Consider the following 10,245-nt stretch of genomic DNA (forward strand, 5'->3'; position numbering starts at 1 on the left):
GATTCTATTATATCTATAATACTTGGAAACTTGTAGATTTACCTCCAGGTTGTAAAACAATTGGATGTAAATGGACTTAGGAGAAGAATTAAAACCTGATGGATTTCTATTGAAAAATTCAAAGCAAGGCTGTAGCTAAAGGTTTTAAACAAAAAGAAGATATTGATTTTCGATACTTTTTCTCCTGTTACAAAGTTTACATCTATTAGATTATTGATTGTTATAGAGCTATACATAATTTGATGATACATCAAATGGATGAAGAGCGGCATTTCTAAATGGAGATTTAGAAGAAGAAATCTGCATGAACCACCAGAAGGTTTTACAATGCCAAGTAATGAGCACAAGGTATGTAATTATTAAAATCTTTATATGGTCTAAAACAAGCACCTAGACAGTGACATGAGAATTTGATCAATGTTTGCTTTCTAATGGTTTTAAAACAAATGAAGTGACAAATGTATATATTATAAAACATTTGATGATGCTCATCTTATAATTTGTTTATATGTTTGATGATCTTCTAATTTTTGGTCCTAATATGGATATTATAAATGCTACCAAAATGCTTCTTAAAAATAATTTGTATAGAAAGATTTAGGAGAAGCTAATGTGATCTTGGCATGAAAATCTCTAGAACTTCAAATGGCATATTTGTAGATCAATCTCATTATATAGGAAAAATAGCTTTTGTGGGACTACTGACATGTCTTCTAACATTGAACTTCAAATGTAATTAATTAACTTGTCTTCTAACATTGAAAGCATGTAATTAGAGACGGAAAAATGGAGGTCATATTCCTAAGCTAGCACAAGTCTCTATGATACCCATTTCAATTCAAAGACAAAATAGTGGGTACACCCTGATTGCGAACATACATATGTATGTATACATAATGCCTTGAGTTTGCAAAACTAGATATATGTATTTTTATTCTATATATGTTGCAAAACTAGAACATATATATTTTTGATGGTTTTTATTATTTGAAATGACAAGCAAGAGATGTTGAGAAGTACAAGATAAGCATTGTAGCACTCCGAAGCACGAGCCTTTAGACCGAAGAGGAGATATCTATGATGGTTCTTAAGCCGAGATCTGGCTATGTAAAGGACTGGCATGAGGCCTTCCTCATCTCTTAGGACTTTTGCCTCATCTTCCTCAACTCAGTATACTCAACAACTCGAGGGTCGAGTAGAAGAGCTCCAAGATGCAAACTACAAGCTGAGGGTCGGTAGAGAGAGACTTCAGGATGCAAACTTCAGGCTGGAGGAGAAGATGGATTGCATCATACAATATTTGAGGATGCAAGGGTGACAGTGACATTTGTGGCAGTGGGGGGAGCTCATCTACTAACTAGAAACACTCTTGGTTAGTGTTTTATTTTCCTGGCCTAAGAGCATTAGTATTGGGGCTTGTTATGGTATATGTTGCTATATTTAGCATAAAAACACAAAAACAAGCTTACCTAGTCTCTCAATTGTAAACATTTTTACATTGTGCTATAGTAACCCTTATATGTATGAGGGTACTATAGCACAATTGTGCTACAATTGTATTTTTTGTTAATGGTGGTGTGAGTTTTGTTTGTGATGGTAGTTAGAGTTTTTGTCTAATGTTGGTGGTGGGTTTTGTGTTAATGATGGTGGCTGATTTTTGTTTATTGTGTGGTTGGGTTTGTGTTTATGGTGGTGGTTTGGTTTTTTTGTTTATGGTAATGACTATGTTTTTGTGTTAATGGTGGTGACTGTATTTTTGTTTAGTGGTGGTTGTGGGTTTTTGTTTAATCTAAAGGATCGACTGCTGGATAGATACCTTTGGCAGCTAATCCTCTTGATAGTACGGTAGTAGCATCTAAATGTGCAAATGTCGTGGCAGGAGCAGGATCAGTCAAATCGTCCGCAGGCACATAAATGCTTGAATAGAAGTTATGGATCCTTCTTTGGTAGAAGTAATTCTTTCTTGTAAAGAACCCATTTCGGTACTAAGGGTGGGTTGATAACCCACAGCGGAAGGCATGGTGACTATGTTTTTTGTTTAATGGTAGTAGTGGGTTTTTTGTTTATGGTGGTGGCTAGTTGTTGTTGTTTTGTTGTTTTTTTTCTAATAGTGTTCGCTGGATTTTTTATTCGTTGTGGCGGGTGGGTTTGTGTTTATGATGGTGTCTGGTTTTTGTTTTGGATTTCACTTATTTGTTTTGTTTTAAATTGGGATTTTTCCTGCATTCTTTATGATTTATCCATGGTTTGTAATGTAGGTTTGGTTTTTATTTGATGAGAATGTTGTGGATCTTCTTTTTTGACAATTTGGCTTCATATGATATTGCATTATGATTATTTTGTCTAGTCTGTTAGTAAGTATTCTGTGGACATTTTCTGCATTGTCTTACTAATAATAATCCTTTTTTTTTTTTTTTTTTTGGTCGTACATCTTATTAGGAATATAGGTTTGCAGTCTAATTTGTTATTAATATATTTTCGTTTATACTTGTGCAGATATGGGATTGGTGGCAGGAAGATAGCTTTTGTGGGACGACTTGAACTCAAATAATTTTCTATAAACTTTGGAAGCTAAGACATCATTTGTATATAAATGGTTGTAACTTTGTGAACATCTTTATTACATTTTTAGATTTTATGGATGTTTTTTTTTTTTTTTTTTTTTTTTGGATTTGGTTAGAAATGAATGGATTTTTTTTTTAATTTTTAATTTTTTTTTTTTTATGGATTTGGTTAGAAATGAACAGGTCAATATAATGGCAAGTAAATGAAAGAATATTAATAAAAAAATAAAATTGGTGACGATAATTTATGTCGCCATATCTAACTATAAGCAGAAATTGGTGATGAAATAATTCGTCACTGATCTATGGAAATTATAAAAAAAAAAAAAAAAATCAGTGACGCAAAACTTCATCCCTAATCTATTGAAATTGGAAAAAAAAAAAAATTGGTAACGAAATATTCTGTCACTAAAATAAGGTTTAGTGACGAAAATATTAGGTGACGAAAAACTTTTATCAGCTATCATTTTTTATTGGTGACAAAAAATTTCATCACCTATCATTTTTTTATTGGTGACGAAACATTTTCGTCACCAATACATTCTGTGACGAAGCTTAGGTGACGAATGCTGTTTCGTCACCATAGTCCACTTTTATTGTAGTGACGAAACTTTCTGTTTGTTGTAGTGAACTATGGTGACGAAACCTTTTGTCACATATATCCTTATTTCGTCACCGAATACATATGGTGACGAAACAGCATTTGTCACCTAAGCTCCATCACAGAATGTATTGGTGACAAAATGTTTCGTCGCCAATAAAAAATGATAGGTGATGAAATTTTTTTGTCACCAATAAAAATGATAGCTGATGAAAGTTTTTCGTCACCTAATATTTTTGTCACTAAACCTTATTTTTAGTGACAGAATATTTCGTTACCATTTTTTTTTTTTTTCCAATTTCAATAGATTAGGGGATGAAGTTTTGCGTCACTGATTTTTTTTTTTTTTTTTTTATAATTTCATAGATCAGGTGACGAATTATTTCATCACCAATTTCTGCTTATAGTTAGATATGGTGACATAAATTATCGTCACCAATTTTATTTTTTTTATTAATATTCTTTTCATTTACTTGCCATTATATTGACCTGTTCATTTCTAACCAAATCCATAAAAAATTAAAATTAAAAATTAAAAAAAAATCCATTCATTTCTAACCAATCCATAAAAAAAAAAAAAAAAAAAAACATCCATAAAATCTAAAAATGTAATAAAGATGTTCACAAAGTTACACAACCATTTATATACAAATGATGTCTTAGCTTCCAAAGTTTATAGAAAATTATTTGAGTTCAAGTAGTCTCACAAAAGCTATCTTCCTGCCACCAATCCCATATCTACACAAGTATAAACGAAAATATATTAATAACAAACTAGACTGCAAACCTATATTCCTAATAAGATGTACGACCAAAAAAAAAGGATTATTATTAGTAAGACAATGCAGAAAATGTCCACAGAATACTTAATAACAAACTAGACAAAATAATCATAATGCAATATCATATGAAGCCAAATTGTCAAAGAAAGAAGACCCACATATCAAGTCTTTGTCCTTTTTTATCTTATTTTATTTTGTATTTTTATGTTTTTCGTGTTTTTGAAGAAAAGAAACATAGAAGTTTATCAAAATACTTTTTTAGCCTTGCTTTTAATGGAGGCGGGTTCTGCAGCACTTTGTATATATTTGCTTGTACCAAAAAACTTTCCCCTTTATTTTTCAAAAAGTGCATGACATGTTTCATTGCATATAGATCAAACCTGGGCCTGCGGCGAACGCTGGATAAGTAGACCTCTAACCTTCGATAGTTTTGGCAATCAAAGTAAATAGCCTCATGAGTAGCCTTGAGGTGATTTGAAAAGATGACCCTTGATCAGCTCTATCTCCACAACCGCTATAAGGGGCGGAATACGATAATCAAGGTCCCCTTTCTCTAGGATTCTAGGTCCAACCCTTAACCAACCTTGCATATAGTGAACCTAGTTTGCTTAACCCGTGGGGATTCTACCGAGTTAAAATCCAAGCCTAAGATAGGATCACCTTGTAGTATTGTTTTTCAAAATAAGTCAAGGGGAAAGTGTGTTTGTTTCTATTTTTTCAAGTGCATTCATTTTTAACAGGTTCTCTTTAATTCTTTACTTGTTTCACACGTACCATCAAGCTTTAGAGAATGAACCAAGGTTCATTCACATAATAGGATCCCCACCCATACCCTAAGGTGGCGTTTAGTACGGGAAAATCCACATTATTCATGGCATCTAGATTCCTAGGAATGTGATGCCTTGCAATATGAATGCCTAGAAATGTAACTATTCCTATGTTTGGTTTAATTGAGAATCTAATAAGATTCTTAAGAATGTGAGATTATAATGTTTGGTTTATTTCTAGAAATCTTAACTGAATTATTTATTTTTCTCATTCTATCCTTAGATTTATAAATCTAATATAAGTCTTTTTTTTTTAAATAATAATAATCTTCCTCTAAATAAGTAATGAAAAACAAAATATAAACTATAACTTATGACAAATTCAATAAAACTATAGTATAAAAGAAGAAAATATGAATATATCAATAGAGTTGTCTATCCTGTTTATGTTGTTTTAGAGGGAAGAGATAATGTTGTTTTGGCGGGAAAATATAAAGACAAAGGAAAAGATACTAAGCATTTTTTTTTTTAAATCTCAATTGCTTAAATGATAAGGAAAAATAGTTAAAATTGTCAATTTATAAAAAATACAAATTCCTTTAAGTTTGGGAATCTGAATACCCACCTATTTTAAAGGGAATTCACATTTCTATTGAAAGGAGAGTTAAACGAGAAATCCAGCTTCTCCTGGCATCTGATTTTCTAATGTGATTCGCAACCAAACATGGAGATTTTTTTAACATTTCTGAGAATCCGAAAACATTACCCGGTACCAAACGCTACATAAGGGTTTACAACCCTACAAGGTTCATCAAGCATTCATCCTTAATCATTTTTTTAAAAGACAATAAAAAGGTGACAAAGAACTTTGTTTTTATACAAAGAGTTTTTCTTTAGCCCATGTTTTCAAAAACTGCAAAAGGGAGTACGTTTTACAAAATCCATGTGTCATACCCCTAAAAAAATGATGATAAATAAAAATGAACCTTTTTCAAAAATGTATATACACCCATATATATACTCACATATCCATATACATACATGTATATTGATATACGGATGAATATACTTGTTTTCGTAAAAGCAAAGCTCGATTATTAGCAAGGATAAAAAAATTTTCAAAAATGTGTATACTCCCATATATACACTCATACTCCCATATATACACTCATACATCCATATACATACATGTATATTGATATATATATACACACACACACACACATAAACACTCACACAGTGTATGTAGACCTGTTTTCATAAAAACAAAAATGGATTTTTACCAAAAATACATGCATTCTCTCATAAAACATTCTTCAAAAACATCATAAGCATTTTTTTTTTCCAAAAAAGGTCATGCCCCAGTTTTTCAAAAAAATACATTGCATGTGTCAAAACTTTCTTTTTCAAAAGCACATAGTTTACAAAACACGCATGCGTGTATATACGTACATACATACATGCATAATGTAAATGTACCTACGCACATAGGTCCGTGCGTCCATGCATCCATGTATCACCTCTTTTTTAAAAATATAACTATTTACCAAAAATCTTTTCAAAAAAAACACCCTCTGAGTTCAAAAGGCATGTGGTGTTTTTCAAAAGTTTATGAGTATATTTGATAACTGTTTTTTCTTTTTATTTTTGTTTTCAAAAATAATTTTCTATTTTTGAAATTAAAAAACTTGTTTAGCAACCCAAAATGGATTGAAAACAAAAATTGTTCCAAAAACTTATTTTGTGAAGGAAACTAAAAACATGTAAAATGTTATTTTCAGTTTCTAATTTTCAAAAGTCAATGAAAATACATATTTAATTTATTGAATCTATCTCATTTAATGAGTTTGCATTAAAATTCAAATCTTAATAACAACATATTTTAGTGTTATTTATTTATTTTCTTCAAAAAACTATTTTTTTAATTTCAACTAACCAAACATGTTTTTCATTTCAAAAATACAAGAAATTTTTTTTTTCTTTAATTATATTCCCAAAAACAAGTTTTGAAAATAGAAAACAAAAACTATTACCAAACATAACCTAAGCTTTTTCAAAAAGTCAAAAAAAAAAAAAATCATTTTCAAAATACCCAATTTTTCAAAAAAAAAAAAAAAAAACTCTTTTCTAGGAGTCCTCATCTTTTTAAAGGTCCTATACCCGTTTCAAAAATTCTTTTTTTCTTTTTCAAAAATATTGACATAATGACACCCTTTTTAAAAAATAAAAGCAAAAAATTTCCCCCATGCGTCGAAAAGTTTTCAAAAAAAAAAATTCAAAAAAATTTCAAAAAAAAAAAAATCCCTATCAAACACCATGGCAATTTTTTTTTTTTTTTTTCAAAAGAGAAGCCTTTTCAAAAAAAAAAAAACTTATACTACGTTGAAAAGATACCTCTTTCAAAAAAAAAAAAATTCTTTTTCAAAAAAAGTATGGCTAGCTATACCCATTTTTCAAAAAAAGAAAAAAGAAAAGAGAACTTTTTAAAATAATAAGGAAAACAGTGTCAAGTTTTTAAAATTACTGTTATAATACCCATCTTAAAATAAAAACCTCCTCAAGACCTTGTTTTTCAAAAAAAAAAAATCCAAACTCTTTTTATCCCCATTTTCCAAAAAGGGGTGATACATTTTCAAAAATACACGCATCATTTGGCATTTCTTTTTTTTCTTTTTTTTTTTTTTTTTTAATTCCATGGCATGACCATTTTTCAATCATCTTTTTTAAAAGCATACATTTCCTTATTTAAATGCATTTTGAGTATTATAATAAGTATATATATACATATATAACAATATTTGTTTAAGGTAAACAATATTCCCACAGCAAATTTTGATTCTTAAACTTCATTTTTTCTCATACGATAGATAAAAAATTATAAATTGAGTTGAGAAAAATTAATTTACCTCTATGTTTGAACTTATGCTTAAACATACATACAACGAGAAAATAAAAAACGTAACTATAAGTGTTTCAATGGAATGGATTGATACCTTAATTCAATTCTACTTTCTCTTTTTTTCAAAAAAAATTATTAACATTTATTAACTATAAAGTATCAAATTGATGACCAAAGTATAAAATAGAATAATGATAACGATTTGAGATTAAGGATTTCTATTCAAATTTCTTACTTACTCCACTTAGAGAAAAGATGAAATAAAATAAATTATTTTCTGAGAAAAAATTATTTTTATTCATATATACCTTACTTTCTCTGCTTAAGGAAGAAGAAGAAGTNTAATAAGATGTACGACCAAAAAAAAAAAAAAAAAAAAGGATTATTATTAGTAAGACAATGCAGAAAATGTCCACAGAATACTTACTAACAGACTAGACAAAATAATCATAATGCAATATCATATGAAGCCAAATTGTCAAAGAAAGAAGACCCACATATCAAGTCTTTGTCCTTTTTTTATCTTATTTTATTTTGTATTTTTATGTTTTTCGTGTTTTTGAAGAAAAGAAACATAAAAGTTTATCAAAATACTTTTTTAGCCTTGCTTTTAATGGAGGCAGGTTCTGCAGCACTTTGTATATATTTGCTTGTACCAAAAAACTTTCCCCTTTATTTTTCAAAAAGTGCATGACATGTTTCATTGCATATAGATCAAACCTGGGCCTGAGGCGAACGCTGGATAAGTAGACCTCTAACCTTCGATAGTTTTGGCAATCAAAGTAAATAGCCTCATGAGTAGCCTTGAGGTGATTTGAAAAGATGACCCTTGATCAGCTCTATCTCCACAACCGCTATAAGGGGCAGAATACGATGATCAAGGTCCCCTTTCTCTAGGATTCTAGGTCCAACCCTTAACCAACCTTGCATATAGTGAACCTAGTTTGCTTAACCCGTGGGGATTCTACCGAGTTAAAATCCAAGCCTAAGAAAGGATCACCTTGTAGTATTGTTTTTCAAAATAAGTCAAGGGGAAAGTGTGTTTGTTTCCTTTTTTTCAAGTGCATTCATTTTTAACAGGTTCTCTTTAATTCCTTACTTGTTTCACACGTACCATCAAGCTTTAGAGAATGAACCAAGGTTCATTCACATAATAGGATCCCCACCCATACCCTAAGGTGGCGTTTAGTACGGGAAAATCCACATTATTCATGGCATCTAGATTCCTAGGAATGTGATGCTTTGCAATATGAATGCCTAGAAATGTAACTATTCCTATGTTTAGTTTAATTGAGAATCTAATAAGATTCTTAAGAATGTGAGATTATAATGTTTGGTTTATTTCTAGAAATCTTAACTGAATTATTTATTTTTCCCATTCTATCCTTAGATTTATAAATCTAATATAAGTCTTTTTTTAAAATAATAATAATCTTCCTCTAAATAAGTAATGAAAAAAAAAAATATAGACTATAACTTATGACAAATTCATTAAAACTATAGTATAAAAGAAGAAAATATGAATATATCAATAGAGTTGTCTATCCTATTTATGTTGTTTTAGCGGGAAGAGATAATGTTGTTTTGGCGGGAAAATATAAAGACAAAGGAAAAGATACTAAGCATTTTTTTTTTTAAATCTCAATTGCTTAAATGATAAGGAAAAATAGTTAAAATTGTCAATTTATAAAAAATACAAATTCCTTTAAGTTTGGGAATCTGAATACCCACCTATTTTAAAGGGAATTCACATTTCTACCGAAAGGAGAGTTAAATGAGAAATCCAGCTTCTCCTGGCATCTGATTTTCTAGTGTGATTTGCAACCAAACATGGGGATTTTTTTAACATTTTTGAGAATCCGAAAACATTACCCGGTACCAAACGCTACATAAGGGTTTACAACCCTACAAGGTTCATCAAGCATTCATCCTTAATCATTTTTTTAAAAGACAATAAAAAGGTGACAAAGAACTTTGTTTTTATACAAAGAGTTTTTCTTTAGCCCATGTTTTCAAAAACTGCAAAAGGGAGTACATTTTACAAAATCCATGTGTCATACCCCTAAAAAAATGATGATAAATAAAAATGAACCTTTTTCTAAACTGTATATACACCCATATATATACTCACATATCCATATACATACATGTATATTGATATACGGATGAATATACTTGTTTTCATAAAAGCAAAGCTCGATTATTAGCAAGGATAAAAAAAATTTCAAAAAATGTGTATACTCCCATAGATACACTCATACATCCGTATACATACATGTATATTGATATATATATACACACACACACACACATAAACACTCACACAGTGTATGTAGACCTGTTTTCATAAAAACAAAAATGGATTTTTACCAAAAATACATGCATTCTCTCATAAAACATTCTTCAAAAACATCATAAGCATTTTTTTTTCCAAAAAAGGTCATGCCCCAGTTTTTCAAAAAAATACATTGCATGTGTCAAAACTTTCTTTTTCAGAAGCACATAGTTTACAAAACACGCATGCGTGTATATACGTACATACATACATGCATAATGTAAATGTACCTACGCACATAGGTCCGTGCGTCCATGCATCCATGTATCATCTCTTTTTTAAAAATATAACTGTTTA

The sequence above is a fragment of the Quercus suber genome, unplaced genomic scaffold, assembly GCF_002906115.3.
Source record: "Quercus suber isolate HL8 unplaced genomic scaffold, Cork oak 2.0 scaffold_88, whole genome shotgun sequence".
Taxonomy (NCBI): domain Eukaryota; kingdom Viridiplantae; phylum Streptophyta; class Magnoliopsida; order Fagales; family Fagaceae; genus Quercus; species Quercus suber.